The sequence below is a fragment of the Oryctolagus cuniculus genome, chromosome 1 (genome assembly GCF_964237555.1).
Source record: "Oryctolagus cuniculus chromosome 1, mOryCun1.1, whole genome shotgun sequence".
Classification (NCBI taxonomy): domain Eukaryota; kingdom Metazoa; phylum Chordata; class Mammalia; order Lagomorpha; family Leporidae; genus Oryctolagus; species Oryctolagus cuniculus.
In genome coordinates, this window is record NC_091432.1 from 190019836 (window position 1) to 190037580 (window position 17745).

Here is a 17745-nt window from a genome sequence, read left to right on the forward strand (position 1 = left end):
GCAGTGACAGCATCCCATATGGGCACCAGTTTGAGTCCCCACTATTCCACTTCTGATCCAGCTCTCTGCAATGGCCTGGGAAAGCAGTAGAAGATGGCCCAAGTCCTTGGGTCCCTGAAGCCACATGGAAGAACAGGACAAAGCTCCTGGCTCCTGACTTTGGATCGACACAGCTCCAGACATTGCAGCCAATTGGGGAGTGAACCACCGGATAGAAGACCTCTCTCTCTCTCTCTCTACCTCTCCTCTCTTTATGTAACTCTGACTTTCAAATAAAATAAATTATTTAAAAAAAAGAAAAAGAAACCAAAGGGATACAATTGGGAAGGAGAAAGTCAAATTATTCTTATTTGTAGATGACATGATTCTATATATAAGGAATCCAAAAGACTCCACTAAGAGACTACTGGAACTCACAGAAGAATTTGGTAAAGTGGCAGGATATAAAATCAACACACAAAAACCAATAGCCTTTCTATACACAGATAATGCCAAGGCAGAGATTGAGCTTCTAAGATCAATTCCATTCACAATAGCTAAAAAAAATCAAATACCTTGGAATAAGTTTAACCAAGAATGTCAAAGATCTCTATTAAGAGAATTACAAAATATTAAAGAAAGAAAGAGAAGATACAAGAGAATAGAAAAATCTTCCATGTCCATGGATTGGAAGAATCGATATCATCAAAATGTCCATTCTTCCAAGAGCAATTTACAGATTCAATGTGATCCAAATCAAAATACCAAAGACTTTCTTCTCAGATATATAAAAAATGATGCTGAAATTCATATGGAGGCACAGGAGACCTCGAATAGCTAAAAGTAATCTTACACAACAAAAATAACACCAGAGGCATCACAATACCAGATTTCAAGACATACTATAAGACAGTTATAATCAAAACAGCCTGGTACTGGTACAAAAATAGATGGATAGTCCAATGGAACAGAATAAAAACACCAGAAATTAATCCAAACATTTACAGCCAAATTATATTTGATCAAGGAGCTAAAACCAATCCCTGGAGAAAAGACAGTCTCTTCAAAAAATGGTGCTGGGAAAATTGTATTTCCACATGCAGAAGTATGCAGGAACAACCCCTACCATACACCTTACACAAAAATCTACTCAACATGGATTAGAGATCTAAATCTCTGACCTGACACCATCAAATTATTAGAGAACATTGGGAAACCCCTACAAGACATTGGCATAGGCAAAGAGTTCTTGGAGAAGACCCCAGAGGCACAGGCAATCAAAGCCAAAATTAATACATGGGATTACATCAAATTGAGAAGCTTCTGTACTGCAAAAGAAACACTCAGGAAAATGAAGAAGCAACTGACAGAATGGGAGAAATTATTTAAAAACTATGCAACTGATAAGGGATCAATAACCAGAATATATAAAGAGATGAAGAAACTCCACAACAACAAAACAAACAACCCAGTTAAGAGATGGGCCAAGGACCTCAATAGACATTTTTCAAAAGAGGAAATCCAAATGGTTAACAGACACATGAAAAGATGCTCAGGATCACTACCTATCATGGACATGCAAATCAAAACCACAATGAGGTTTCACCTTACCCTTGTTCGAATGGCTTTCATACATAAATCAACAAACAACAAATGCTGGTGAAGATGTTGGGTAAAAGGTACCCTAATTCATTGATGGTGGGAATGTAAACTGGTAAAACCACTATGGAAGACAATATGGAGGACCAGCACTGTGGTGCAACAGGTTGATCCCCTGCCTGTGGCACCGGCATCCCATGTGGGCGTCATTTCTAGTCCCGGCTGCTCTTCTTCCAAACCAGCTCTCTGCTATGGCCTAGGAAAGCAGTGGAAGATGGCCCAAGTCCTTGGACCCCTGCACCCGTATGGGAGACCAGAGGAAGTTCTTGGCTCCTGGCTTCGGATCGGCACAGCTCCGGCAGTTGCAGCCATTTGGGGAATGAACCAGTGGAAGAAGACCTTTCTGTCTATCTCTACCTCTCACTGTCTGTAAGTCTAACTCTCAAATAAATAAATAAAAAATCTTTTTTTTAAAAAAAGACAATATGGAGATACCTCAGAAATCTGAATATAGACCTACCATACTACCCAGCCATCCCACTCCTGAGAATTTATCCAAAGGAAATGAAATCAGCATATTAGTTATCTGTATCCCCATGTTTATTGCAGCTCAATTTACAATAGCTAAGATATAGAATCAACCCAAATGCCCATCAACTGAAGACTTTATAAAGAAATTATGGGATATGTACACCATGGAGTACTACACACAAAAAAAAATCCCAAAATCTGGTCATTTTCAACAAAATGAATAAAACTGGAAAACATCATACTTAGTAAATTAGCCAGTACCAAAAGGTCAAATACCATATGTTCTCCCTGACCTATGAGAACAAATAGAGCACCTAAAAGGCAATCTATAGAAATGAAATTGACACTTTGAGAACCAAGGATTTTGAATATGGAGCCTTATTTCAACTGTTGAGGAATATGGTTTTTTTGCATACTATTTGTTGAACTCTTAACATATAGTCATATGTGTATAAAGTTAATTGAAAATAGATCTTAGTAAAAAATAAGAATGGGAATAAGAGAAGGAGGACGAAGAAGGATGGGAGTGTGGGTGGGAGAGTGGGTATGGTGGGAAGAATAACCATGTGCCTAAAGTTGTAATTATGAAATGTATGAAGTTTGCTTTCCTTAAATATAAGGTTTCTGGGGGAAAAATTTTAAAGAATACCAAAGTGGCAAGCCAAAAAAGGAACCAGTTTGGCAAAAAAAAAAAAAAATGCATTCTTGTTTGTTGCATAATTTATCATATGTAAACTACTTCCTAGATGTTTGGTTCTTCCCATAGTGATGGAAATTTCTATGGTCCAAACCTATCCTGGATTTTTCTGGTTTGCCCCAGTTAGCTGATAGACCAGTGCTAGGCTAAGGATGTACAACCCAGACTGACAAGTTCATTGATTAGTTGACTTGTATTAAAAAAGAAGCCACTAAAACACACATCAAAGGTTTCACTATTTTGTTGCTCTTTTCCCTTTTGCAAGAACTTATAACTCATCCCCAATTACATTTTAGATGAATGATAGAACACACTAATGAATTAATTAGCTGAAGCTATATGAAACTATATTTTCAGACCAAATATGTCTAGTATTTGCATTTATATAGCTCAAGTTAAATAATATGCATTTGTGATAATCAAGAAGGAAGAGTTTCAGAGTTGACACCTTACCAGGCATGGTATAAGCTTTCCTGCAATTATTATTTCCATGAGTTCCCCTCCACTCCTATAGTATTGCTGTTTTGCACTCTCATCTACATTTATTCTTTTTTTCCCCAAAAAATATAAACAGTAATGTACTCCCAGAAATTTAGGACCAATTTATAAAACATCAGTTCAAAAGTCATATGTCAGGAGGAAGCATTGAGTCTAGAGGTTAAGGCACTCACACCCCATATAAGAGAACCTGGGTTTGACTCCCAGCTCTGGCTCTTGATTTCAATTTCCTGTGAATGCAGAGCCTGGGTGGCAGCAGTGATATTTCAAGTAGTTGGGTCTCTGCAACCCACATGGGAAACCTAAATTGAATTCCCAGCTCCCAGCTTCAGCCTCAGTACAGCCTCAACCACTGCGGATATCTGAGGAGTGAACCAGCCGGTGGGAGTTCTCGTTCTCTCTCTCTCTCTCTCTTGCTCTTGCTTTCACTATCAAATACATTCTTTTTAGTCATGGGACAGGTGTTGTGATACAGTGGATTAAGCTACCACCTAGGATGCCCTGATCCCACATCAGAAGGCCTGTTTGAGTCCCAGCTACTGCACAATTCCCATTAAGTTTCCTGCTAACAAACCTGTAGGGCACTGGATGATGATGGCCCAAGTATTTGGGTTCCTGTCCCACATGTGGGAGACCTGGATGGAGTTCTTAGTTCTGGGTTTCAGCCTGGCGCAGCTATTGCAGGCATTCAGGGAGTCAATCAGAGGATGGAAGATCTCTCTCTTTCTTTCTCTGCCTTCAAATAAATAAATAAATAGTTTTTAAAAATCACACGTCATGACAAACTGATATGTCCTGGTTGGTTGTGAGGTGTGAAGCAAGTTAATTCATTACAACTTTTTAAAAACATACAATGTATAATTGGTTTGTCTTTTTTGCATTTTAAGACAAAAGAAAATAGAGTCAAGGTAATCCTACCAGTAGCCTTACACTCGCCCTCACTCACACCCCAGTATGATTTCCTGAGTGGAGAAAAAAAAAAAAGATTCAGGAACAGTCAGGGCTCCAAGAACCATACACAGCCCTATTTGTGTTTGGGCAGCACATGTCAACAAAGCATCAGCCTGTGTGCACCTGCAGACAAAGGGAAGTTGGGAATCACTATTACAGAGGATCAGCAAGTGCTGCAGCTTCCAAAATCAGAACACAAACATCTGTTTAACTATTTCACCACACTTAAGAAGCTTATTTGAAAGGTGAAGCAACTTAACATCTATAAGGATGGCTCATGGCTATGCTTATTTAAAGCAGCGCTTTCAATATTTATTTAACTTAGGAAAATGCTTCTCTTTCTCAAATACAATCTATTTATTTATTTATACAAAAAATGCTGCTGAAGGTTTACTGTGTGCTAGAAAATACAGTTCTATAGTAATTAGTTGAATAGATGCTTTCCCTAGGCACAAGAAATTGATGATGGAAACAGTAAGGCAAACATAGAAGTACAAAGAGTGCAAAATGTCTTGAAATCAACAGGGCACTAGATTGGGGGGAGACCTCCTTTCACAGCGAGATCATGGAAGGATTCTCTAAGGCAGCAACAGTTAGGGTGCAGCCTAAAGGATCAGAAGGGGACAGTCCTGCAAAGAACAAGGAAGAGGGCTGCATGGTGCAAATGGTATAGAAGTTCCTGAGGCTGGAAAGTAAAGACGTGGAGTGGTGCCAGTTTGCATGACCATGCAGTTTCTCTCTGGTAATGCCTAGCAGCCCGAGTAGAATACAGGTATATTCTGGATTGACATAGAATTGGAATAGGTAATTCAGTAGGTGTCATTCAGAGTCTAAGAGGCAGGGGAGATGAAGGCGCTTTGAGGAATATGAAAATATAAACGTTACTGTAAGAGATCAGAAAGACCCAGTATTTACCAAGGAATGTTTTAATAGAACTCCACTGCGATTCTTGTAGAAGTCTGGAGACACAGGCATTCAGAACTGTGGGGCGGATTTCAGAAAATCTGGAGGTGTCTGGAAAAGAAGTGAAAGTTTGTGTCATCAAGATGGTATCATTTTCTTAGGACAGTCATCATCCTTACATCAACAGAGGGGACAGACAGCAGCAGTTTTTTCTGTGGTTTTATCCCCCAACTGAAAGAACACTGCAAAATCTGTGATCACTGCTGTGTCTCCCATGTAAGCCTCCATTAACATAAATCAAGGTTCCATGTTTGGAATTTATGTTTCAGCACTTAAAGAATACCTTGCCAGTTATTTTAAATAGATAAATCAAATCAAAATTTTGTTAATAAAATATCAGACATGTCATAAGACTTCTGATTTATTGAACGATGCCTAACAGACTTGATCTCCATTATTTCAATTTTTTAGGAAGAAAAATGGTTAGCTGGCTCATCCTACTCTTATTTTTATTCCTTCATTTAGGAGATTACATCTCAGCTCCAAAACCATTTTTAATAATGAGATATACAATTTTTAACTGTTGATATTTTTAGAAGAATAAACATGATTAAGATTAATTCATGCAGTTCCAGATATATTCAAATAATGGATTAGTCTGTACAGCACATTTGATTCATATCTGATAGTCAAGCTCTTTTATTTTTACTCCATTCATATATTCAGAAAGTTACTCTCTTGTTTGCTTAAAAGCCCAAACTGCTAAGCAGTAGAAGGAAGTAAATATGAACTGAACACTCAAGGTAGCACATTCCAATTACCCACTTTAAAAACTGTATCCATTCCCAGGGAAAGAATAGAATACAGCACATTAACATGATGAGACAAAGAGAAATTTATGTCCATGGACCACATGCAAGTTCTTTCCAAAGGTAATCAGTCCAAGGATTCAAAAATTAGAGCACAATGAAAGAGAAAGACACAATCCAGACAAGCACATGGAAGAAGAGTGGCAGAGAGGCTTTCCTTTTCTACCAAAGAACCATGTAGGTCCTCCATAAGTCTCAGATCAGAAACTGGTTCTCAGTTTTGGGTGGCAATTAGGTATATATTCCATCTGGAGAGTCTGAGGCACAAAAGCTTTGTGTTAGAAACAATTAGCAACATTCTTCATGATGTATTTGAATCATTTTATTCTTCCTACTTTGGTGAGCAAACCACACACACACACACACACACACGCACACATTGTTTTTTTAAAGATTCAATTTATTATTTGAGAGGTAGAGTTACAGAGAGAGAGAGAGAGAGAGAGAGAGAAGGTCTTCCATCTGTTGGTTCACTCCCCAAATGGCTGCAACGACCAGAGCTGCGCCGATCTGAAGCCAGGAGCCAGGTGCTTCTTCCTGGTCTCCCACGTGGGTGCAGGGGCCCAAGCACTTGGGCCATCTTCCACTGCTTTCCCAGGCCATAGCAGAGAGCTGGACTGGAATAGGAGCAGCCGGGATTAGAACCAGCGCCCATACGGGATGCCAGCACCACAGGTGGAGGATTAGCCTACTGCGCCATGGCACCAGTCCCACACACACTTTTTTAAAGATGTTCATGAAAATCAGGTAAAACAAAATAATGGAGCCAGTCACCTTTTGCTTACACTTCAGAATAGACACGCAGGTGCACACAGGCTGATGCCCTGTGGAAATGTGTCACCAGAACACACCCAGAGTTGTGTGTGGTTCCCAGAGACCTGACTATGTCTGCCTAGCATCACACTGCAGGGCCTTAGTATGTCAATTTTTTAGTATTTCCCCAATAACAATATTAAGTGAGAATGCTGAGGATCAAACTAAAATTTTTTATAAATTAAGAATAATTCAGCTGGCGCCGCGCCTCAATAGGCTAATCCTCCACCTAGTGGCACCGGCACACCGAGTTCTAGTCCCGGTCGGGGCACCGGATTCTTTCCTGGTTGCCCCTCTTCCCGGCCAGCTCTCTGTTGGGGCCTGGGAAGGCAGTGGAGGATGGCCCAAGTGCTTGGGCCCTGCACCCCATGGGAGACCAGGAGAAGCACCTGGCTCCTGCCTTTGGATCAGCGCAATGTGCCGGCCACAGCGCGCCAGCCGTGGCGGCCATTGGAGGGTGAACCAATGGCAAAGGAAAACCTTTCTCTCAGTCTCTCTCTCTCTCACTGTCCACTCTGCCTGTCAAAAAAAAAAAAAAAAAAAAAAAAAAAAAAAAAAAAAAAGAATAATTCATGATAGAAAAATGTAAAATAAAATTAGTTTATTAGTTCCTGAGATAAATATCACTCTTACTCAACACTGACTAAATTTAAACATAGAGGGGCTGGTGCAGTGGTGCAGTGGGTTAATGCCCTGGCCTGAAGTGCCAGCATCCCATATGGGTGCCAATTCTAGTCCCAGCTGCTCCTCTTCCAATCCAGCTCTCTGCTATGGCCTGAGAAAGCAGTAGAAGACGGCCCAGGTTCTTGGGCCCCTTCTCCTGGTTCCTGGCTTCTGGCTTTGGATTGGCGCAGCTCCAGCCGTTGTGGCCATCTGGGGAGTGAACCAGTGGAAGGAAGACCTCTCTCTCTGTCTCTACCTCTCTCTGTAACCCTGTCTTTCAAATAAATAAAATAAAAATCTTTAAAAAAAAATTTAAACAGAGATTGGGGCAAAAAACAACTATTTTCAGCAATTAAGTAGTCATTTGATCTAGAAAAACTCAGGAGCTTTAGTTCCATTTTGTACAAGGTAAAAGTACTAAGTAGTATGGTTTTTAGGTCTCCTTTTAACCCTAAAGTTCTATGTTTCAGTTGTAGAGTTATACATTGTTGCCTTTCATTGAGTATAGAATCTTATATACTATTGTTAGACTTTCAAGAAAGCTTAACTGACAAATCGGTGGCTAGTTTAATAAAACATTACATTTTCTAGACTATGTTTTTATACTCTTGAGAAATACTAGACAAGTATATCTAAAGGGATACAACTACTGTAGTCCTTTGCATAAACTCAAGCCTAAAGCAACATCCTTTCATTTTTTTGTTCCTTATGTGACTGACTCAAAACCAAAAAAAAGGATGCTGCTCTCTCCTCTCCTTTATGATAGTTCACCAATGCTCTATTGCACACACATTACTCACTGTCCTCACAATGCTTTTTACACACACATTACTATACTCCCTGCATATATATCATAGAAGTATCAAGAGTAATACTAAACATGTCAGCAAGAAACAAACCTTGCAAATACAGTGTAGTTTACCAGAATGTTGATTTAAAGGTTACATAGAAAGGAGAGAGAATTGCTTACAATGTCCACAGAGGCATACCCAGGGACAATTAGGAAAAAACAAAACAGTGATAAGGATTCTCAGCAACAGTTAATACAGGGCAAAGAGAAAAAAAAAATGTTTTTTTTGACAGGCAGAGTTAGACAGTGAGGGAGAGAGAGAGAAAGGTCTTCCTTTTTTCCGTTGTTTCACCCCACAATGGCCACTGCAGCCGGCGTGCTGCAGCCAGCGCACCGCGCTGATCTGAAGCCAAAAGCCAGGTGCTTCCTCCTGGTCTCCCATGCGGGTGTAGGGCCCAAGCACTTGGGCCATCCTCCACTGCACTCCCTGGCCACAGCAGAGAGCTGGCCTGGAAGAGGGGCAACCGGGACAGAATCCGGCGCCCCGACCAGGACTAGAACCCGGTGTGCCGGTGCCGCAGGCGGAGGATTAGCCTAGTGAGCCGCAGCACCGGTGGAGAAATTTTAAAATAAGGTTAACACAGGGCTGACACACTGTAGCACAGAGGGTTAAAGCTCAAGCTTGCAACAACGGCATCCCATATGGGCACCAGCTCGAGTCCCAGCTGCTCCATTTCTGATCCAGCTCCCTGTTAATGTGGCTAGGAAAGCAGCGGAGGATGGCCCAAGTGCTTGGGTCCCTACTCCAACGTGGGATACCTGGAAGAAGCTCCTAGCTCCTGGCTTGTGGCCATGTGGGGAGTGAACCAGTGGATGGAAGATTCTCTCTCTCTCTCTCTCTCTCTCTCTGTCTCTACTTCTCTTTCTGTTAACTTTGTCTTTCAAATAAATAAAATAAACATCTTAACAAAAATTATAAAAAAATATGATTAACACTAAAGCTGAAACTGGGCAATGACTGAGTTGCCAAAAATGTTATCCAAGGACACAGAATTAAATTATGTAATTTTCAGTCTTTTTTCCCCTGGTTGCAGACTCTCAGTTTCTGTGACTGACCTTCCAGTAGTGTTGCCTATGCCATATGATAGAAATGAATAAAACAAATGAACAAGCAGAAGTTAAAATAATGAGGCAAGTCTGTATTCCCAGAGCTCAAAGTCAAAATTCAGAGTCTCTACTCCACAGCCTGCTCGATAAGATAAAAGAGAAAAATTCAGATACTTGAATTTAGTCCCAAAAGAGAGACCTCTCAAATAAAGTACTTCACAGCCCTCTTCTCTCTAAAGCTATTGTCATGAGCCATCTCCATCCATGTTCCCACTAACATAGTGTCACAAGTACCTCTGAAAGATATTTTTAAATTGTGATAGTGCCTCAACCTAACATTTCCAGTTGCAGGGTAGTAAAGAATCTTGCCTTAGGCTTTATGTCTTCCTTCTCTGTGATGCTGGGACTTCACCAATAGAGTGTAAAGATGCAATTGGTTGGAATGGTCTGGCAAACCATGTTGTGGAAGATCCAAGTTCGCTTAATGATATATAAGGAAAGTCATACATGTTCTCTACATTTTCCTGGGACTGCAGAGAAAAGAGAAGCATTGCTCTGCCTCTCCTAATTGTTGGGCAACATTGGGGGTTTTATATTATGGACATTCCTTTCCTCTGCTTGGGGGGATTTGACATTATGTGGTTCTCAAGAGGTGCCCCAAACACCACGTCTAAAATGCAAGTGTATTCCAAAAAGTTAATAGAAAAATGAAACTAAAGATAAGTTTATTTTGGTGCACAAGGATTTTGAAATCTGGGTATAATCTTTTCATAATATACATTCCCATGAATTCTTTGAAGGTTTTGATACAAGAAGGAATAAGTAATAGCGAGACAGGAAAAGCCCCTATTCCTCTACTCCAATCACAACTTGTTCTTTGTGTCAGAGAATCCTTGCAATGCAACCAAACTCATTAGAGCTTCCTGCTTTATGATGGCCTTTCACATTATCACTCCAAATGGAAAACCTCACTTACACTACCCTAAGCTCAAAGAAAACACAGAAGCAGAAAACAAGCTTTTGTCTCAGCCCTCCCCTGACCTGTAAGGACAGCATACAACAGTCATGTCACATCTTCTTCACTTGAATCCAATCTACAAACCAGAATATTTGATGGTGAAGGTTGGGGGTGTTCTTCTTCAATTCTCAATCATTGCTCTGTCAAATCAAATCCAAGTTTCTTTTATTCTTCAAATAGCTTTCAAAATTATTTCAGTCAATGTCTAGTTTTCTACCAGGATTGGAAGGTGCTAAAAGGAAACTACTTGGTATCAGCAGGGATTCAATTACATGCATCTATAACACAAATGGGCTTTTAGTTTGAGAAAATTGCCTACAGAAGAGGTTGTCAAGGGGCTGGTATTGTGGCATAGTTGGTTAAGCTGCTGTCTGCAATGATGACATCCCGCATGTGTGCCAGTTCAAGTCCTGGCTGCTCCACTTCCAATACCTGCTAACAAGCCTGGACAAGTAGCAGAAGATGGCCCAAATCCTTGGGCCCCTGCATCCATGTGGGAGCCCTGGATGGAATGCCAGGCTCCTGGCTTTGGCATGGCCCAGGCCAGGCTATTGCAGCCATTTGGGGAGTGAATCCGCAGATGAAAGTTGTCTCCCTCTCTCTGTAACTCTGCCTTTCAAATATATATATAATATATATATATATTTAAAAAGACATTGTCTAGAAGAACAATGATCTCCTAAAATGCTGTCAGAAAAATACTAAATTTGATTCCAAGTCAAAAAAGGTCTGGATTACAAATACAGCCAAAATTAAATTAAAACAAACACCATAGGAGCTTGCATTTAGGCTGGTGGTTAAGATGCCCCTCACATCAATATTCCTTGGCTCAATTCCCTGGCCCTGCTCCAGACTCCAATTTCCTGACAATGCAGTCCCTGGGAGGCAGCAGTAATGGTGTAAGCAGGGAGGTTCCTGCCACTCACAGGGGAACCCTGTACTGCATTTGCAGCTTCCAGCATAAGCCTTGGCTCAACGCTATCTGCTGTGGGTACTGGGGAGTGGCCCAGCAAATGGGAGCACCCTCTCTAGCGCATGCTCGCTTACTCGCTTGCTCTCTCTCTCTCTCCCTCTTTCAGTCTCTCTGCCTCTCAAACATAAGTAAACAAACAAATAAAACAAATACTAAAGATGTAGAAACCAGCAGAATGATATCTTGAGAAAACAACCTCAGGGCCGGCACTGTGGCTCACTCAGTTAATCTTCCACCTGTGGCGTTGGCATCCTCTATGGGCACCCGGTTCTAGTCCCAGTTGCTCCTCTTCCAGTCTGGCTCTCTTCAGTGGCCTAGGAAGGCAGTAGAAGATGGCCCAAGTCCTTGGGCCCTTGTACCCACATGGGAGACCGAGAGGAAGAACCTGGCTCCTGGCTTCAGTTCGGCATGGCTCCGGCCATAGCAACCATTTGGGGGGTGAACCAACGGAAGGAAGACCTTTCTCTCTGTCTCTCTCATCTCACTGTCTAACTCTGTCAAATAAAAAAAAAAAAGAGAGAGACAGAGAAAACAACCTCAGAATGTGGAACATTCTGTCAGATTTGTAACCTTGTTTCTCCAACAAATTGATGGTATAAACAATGTGTGTGTGTGTGCCCTTCGGAATGAATGAAGCTTTAATGAAATAACTATTAACTGCAATGTGTGGACCACATTTAGATTGTAATTTGTACAAGCCAAATGTGAAAATCCACTCTTTTAATAAAGAAATTTAAATGTAGACCTTAGATGGATATCACAGAGCATTAAATTATCTTAGGAAAAAGTCCTTATCCATTACTAGTCTATCATAAAGGGCTTAAAAGTGAAATAGTAAGACATCTGAAATTTTGTGTACTGTTCTCAAGAAAAAACTGGGATATTCAATGAAATAAGGTGGGCAAAATGATCATTATTGAAGTTGAGTAGTAAGTACACATTGGTTCCTTCTAATCCCAAGCAAACATTACAATATTTCCACAATAAGTTTTTAAAATGCCTATGTACTACCATTAAACTTTTTAAGTTGCATACATATCATTATTATAATTCATTTTACCACGAAATGAAAATAATCTAAATTTCCACACTAGCACAATTTTTTTAACTTTTATTTAATGAATTTAAATTTCCAAAGTACAGCTTATGGATTACAATGGCTTCCCCCCCATAACGTCCCTCCCACCTGCAACCCTCCCCTTTCCCACTCCCTCTCCCCTTCCATTCACATCAAGGATTCTCTTTATATACAGAAGATCAGTTTAGCATACATTAAGTAAAGATTTCAACAGTTTGCCCCCACACAGAAACATAAAGTGAAAAATACTGTTTGAGTACTAGTTATAGCATTAAATCACAATGTACAGCACACTAAGGACAGAGATCCTACATGAGGAGTAAGTGCACAGTGACTCCTGTTGTTGACTTAACAAATTGACACTCTTGTTTATGGCATCAGTAATCACCCTAGGCTCATGTCATGAGCTGCCAAGGCTATGGAAGCCCCCTAAGTTCACCAACTCTGATCATATTTAGACAAGGCCATGGTCAAAGTGGAAGTTCTCTCCTCCCTTCAGAGAAAGGTACCTCCTTCTTTGATGACCCGTTCTTTCCACTGGGATCTCACTCGCGGAGATCTTTCATTTACACACTAGCACATTTTTAAAAGGAGATTTGATGAAAAAAACTAATGAAAAGCATGTACCTTTTAAAACAACAGGGAGGCAGGCGCCGCAGCTCACTTGGCTAATCCTCTGCCTGTGGCGCTGGCACCCGAGGTTCTAGTCCCGGTCGGGGCGCTGGATTCTGTCCCGGCTGCTCCTCTTCCAGTCCAGCTCTCTGCTGTGGCCTGGGAGTGCAGTGGAGGATGGCCCAGGTCCTTAGGCCTTGCACCCGCTTGGGAGACCAGAGGAGGCACCTGGCTCCTGGCTTTGGATCAGCACAGCTCCGGCCGAAGCAGCCATTTTGGGGGTGAACCAACGGAAGGAAGACCTTTCTCTCTGTCTCTCTCTCTCACTGTCTAACTCTGCCTGTCAAAAAAAAAAAAAAAAAAAGAGAGAGAGGGAAAAGAGTAAAAAAATACAGAATTATTATTTTTAGAATAAAGATTAAATGCACATTATCATCATACTACTTAAAATACTTTTAAAAATACTGTTTAAAATATGTGTGAATGTAAACAAAGAGAAGACAAGTACATGAGAAAAATAAAACAACAAACTGATGTGTGCTAAAATTTGATGAAATGTTTTTTCTTATTGGTGATGTATTTTTTTCCGAAATTAAAAAAAGCTAACACGAACAAAATAAACATAAATAAACATAAAATATGTCCCTAAATAGGCAGAAGTGCTGCATGAGACACTGGAAACCACAGTGGCTTTGGAGTCGGACATTTAAATAATCTGAGAATCAGTTTAGTCATCTCTAAATTTAATATGTCTACCCTGAAGGATTGGAATGAGGATTAGAGCTATAAGTGATTAACGATGTAATTTAATGTCTGTCACAATATGTGGCACATGGCAAACACTCAGAAAACAGTACCTATTGCTATTATTATATTAAAAGTGAGACAATTCTGAGAAAATAGAAAAAAATCAGGTGACCTGAAGATGAAAGAACCAAAGACTCCTAGAGCACTACAGCTTTCATCCATGAAATTAAGGTAAAATGCAATGAGGACTTAAAATCTTGCCGGCTGGGCCGGATGGAGGGAAGGGCTAGCTGGAGAGGGTTAAAGACTTGCATTGCGAGCACAGGCAGGCCATGGGGAGAGGTGATGAGGGCACTAGGGAAAACAGGGAGAGTCAGACGATACCATGCTATGTTCAAACTACACTGTGGCTTCAAGGCAAACGCTACAGGCTGGAGGAGTGGGAAGATGAGCATGAAAGTAGGAAACTAAGAAGAAAGTATCTAAAATATATCCTGGAGAGACACTCTATCTGTTGAATTTGGTACTCTCTTCCTTCTGAACTCTTAACTTCCAACATCAGAAACTCCATGTAGACAAGAAGTTCCATGTCTGTGCTGAATGGTAGGGGAGTGGAATCGTAATAGATGTTTATAGTAAAAAATGAGTAAAACAGTCAGTGTGACTTTGGGTCTTATTTTGGAATATTTAGGCAAGAATGTAGACCAGACTGTTAATTCTGCATCCAGTTATTGATAATCATAGAATTCCTCAATGTGAGAAATTAGAGCCAGAATGTGAGAAATGCAGGAAAGCTTGGATGTGGTATGGTTGTACTGACCTGCACAATCTACAGCGACTCAGTTGGAACAGTCCCTAGGAGTCAGTCAGATTACTGAAAAGCAATGGGTCACTTTTCAAAATATATTGCATTTATTTGAGAAGCAGAGAGTGAGCTCCATCCATTGGTTCACTCCCCAAATGGCAACAGCGGTTAGGGTTGGGGTTGAATCCTGGAGCAGAAAGCATAATCCAGGTCTCCCACAGAGGTGGCAGGAACCCAGTTACTTGAGTCATCACCGCTGCCTGGCCAGGGTCCGTGCTGACAGAAAGCTGGCTGAAGGAACTGGAGCCAAGAAGCAATGCAAGTCTCTAAACTACAAGGTTGATTCCTGCTCTCATAGGCCTCTTCTACTGTATAAAGTTACCTAATAAAATCTTAAGTCACTGAGGCCGGCGCTGTGACATAGCGGGTAAAGCCACTGCCTGCAGTATTGGCATCCCATACGGGCACAGGTTGAAGTCCCAGCTGCTCCACTTTCGATCTAGCTCTCTGCTATGGTCTGGGAAGGCAGTAGAAGATGGCCCAAGTCCTTGGGCCCCTGCACCCACGTGGGAGATCCAGAAGAGGCTCCTGGCTCCTGGCTTCAGATCGACGCAGCTCCAGCCATTGCGGCCAACTGGGGAGTGAACCAGTGGATGGAAGACCTCTCTCTCTCTCTCTCTCACTCTCACTCTCACTCTCTCTGCCTTTCTGCCTCTGCCTTTCAAATAAATAAATAAATCTTTGAAAAAAAACTCATGTCTCTATTTGTCTTCATCTCTCACTCCAAATTGCCCTACATTTTTCCCCATCAAAGTTACAATTATACTCTACTGTCTAAAGTACTTAAAAAACTGTAATTTATTCCCACAGCTAAAATTTCCCATCAAGTTGCAAGGTATTCTAAGCATCATGAATGGTTTTCAGGTCCTATTTTGGTTGGAAGAGATTTCATGAAAGTTTACTATCTAATAAAAAAAAAATTACTAGGTCAGGTATGTAAGCACCATAAAAGTGCTGTGCACAGATGTACTATAAGGTGTTTAGTACAGTACCGGGGCAGGATAGACAGATCACAGTCTTGTTACAGATCTGCAGGGCACTTTGTTATGTCCATCACTAAGGCTATAATCCTATACAATTATAAAGGTGTTGCCCTCTCCTGCAATGTGACTTTTCTAAATAGACACTTACAGATACCAGATGCTTCATCACCTCAAAGCAGAAATGAGTCCTAATGAATATCAGACTAATTATATGAAATAATAGATTTCATATTTTCACTGAAAAGAAGTATCTAGAGGACTTCAAATCTGAACAGGTATGCGGATGTTCAAGCACCTTCTCTTGGTGCTAAAGAGATGGCATTTTAGGGGAAAGAACAGATAATTCCCTACTGGGATTATTATGAGAACAGAGTTTCAGAGCTTGGATGACCTGAAATTCATATAAGATTATCTTATCCTGTCTCTCGATTCTGCAAGATGAGAAAAGCAGGAGATCCCTGATGGCCGAATAGGGGAACGACATGTTGATTTTGACCACAGGAAGATACCGGAACAGGGGAGGAATCGCATTCCCAGTGGAAAGCTGGACAGAAATTTTCAGTGGAAAGTCTTCAGAAAGAAGAGAGACTCCATGGAGCAGGGGTTACAATCACGGAGCAGCTAGCACGACTCTGCTGGGGATGCCATCTTCTCAGAGTGAGGTAACAGGCACCGGCAGCAGCCTGTGTACCACTGGTGATGCTGTCTGAGGGAGAACCTTGCAGTTCCCCCTGACTTTGAAATGGCCAAGAGCACTGGTGTGGGGCAGGGTGCCCACCTAAACTCATGAAGGGGAGGCACACTGATCTCCTCTCTTCTCCCTGGGATCAAGGTACCTGGAGACCACCAGGGAGGAAGCACCATCTTAATAAGGCAAATGGAGACTGCAGCAGTCCACACACCACTGATGGATTTTGTCAGAGGGATAAATTCAGTGTCCCCATCATCTTTGAGTTCAGCCTAGAGAGTTGGCAGGGGGCAGGGTACCCACTCAGTTCTGTGAAGCGGGGGCATACTGTTCCCCTCGCCTCACCCACCAAGGCAGCAGACTCAGCTGCCAAAGCAGAGTACCAACCAACCTCTTTCAGACTGGCAGCTGCCTTCAGGAACGGGGTGGCTCTCTCCGGAAAAAGAGGCTTGTAGGGCACAGAATGGATCCCTGTTCCCTGATACTGTGGAAGTCCTAAACCCTGTGGCTGTGGGAATCCAGTGACTGTGTAATAGAGCATAAGGTGTTGCTGGATCTATGGGTAATCTCTGGGTCTGACTCCAGACGCTCAGAATTCCCTGAGTGCTAGGGAGGATCCTCATGCAGAACTCCACAATCACACTGAGTAGCACGTAGATCCTTTGTGTGGTTCATGTACCTGAGTGGGCGGGGTGTGCAGGCACTGTGGGCTCAGCCTGGGCAGGTGGTTCAGCTTGGCAGGAGGGTGAGGCTGTGAACATGCAATGCAGTAAGATCATATGTTGCCCTGTGCTGATGATAGAGATCTACCATGCCCAACCTTGGTGCCATTTGGGATTCTTGCTCCACCCTTGAGCAATGGGAAAAACACCTTTGGATATCCACTGAAGGAGCAGGCATTCCAGTAAGCCATTGAAGCACAATTCAAAGAACAAAACCCTCAGAGGAAAAACCAACAAGTGCTTTCACAAAGGCATAAAAAATGTAAAAATGCAAGAGAAATGAACAAGGAAGACAATATATGACTCCCTAAAAAGGAATACTGCATTGCAGAATTAGAATGTGAAGACAAAGAGGCTGATGAAATCTCTGAAATGGAATTTAAAAGGATGATCATAAATTTACTCAAAAACACAGAGAATAAAATACATGAGTTAAAGAAATCCACACATGACATGGCCAAAAACTTCTACCAGGAGATAAAGATACTAAAGAAAAATCAAGTGGAAATATTAGAAATGAAGAATTCAATGTGTAAAATAAAAAATACAGTGGAAAGCCCAAACAGACTCAATGAGGCAAAAGAAAAAATATCTGCAGTAGAAGAGAAATCTTCGGAAATAACTCAGTCAGACAAAAAGAAAAGAAGAAGAAAAAATTT

The 17745-nt window shown here is 41.4% G+C and overlaps 1 long non-coding RNA gene across 1 annotated transcript; it reads right to left on the minus strand.

The window, feature by feature from the left end:
- Nucleotides 1-2163: 2163 nt before the first annotated feature.
- Nucleotides 2164-13398, minus strand: LOC127490914 (uncharacterized). Its single transcript, XR_007919290.2, has 3 exons — nucleotides 13097-13398; nucleotides 5171-5269; nucleotides 2164-4040 (listed from the first exon to the last, which is right to left on the minus strand). It is a non-coding gene; the product is annotated as an uncharacterized lncRNA (long non-coding RNA).
- Nucleotides 13399-17745: the final 4347 nt, after the last annotated feature.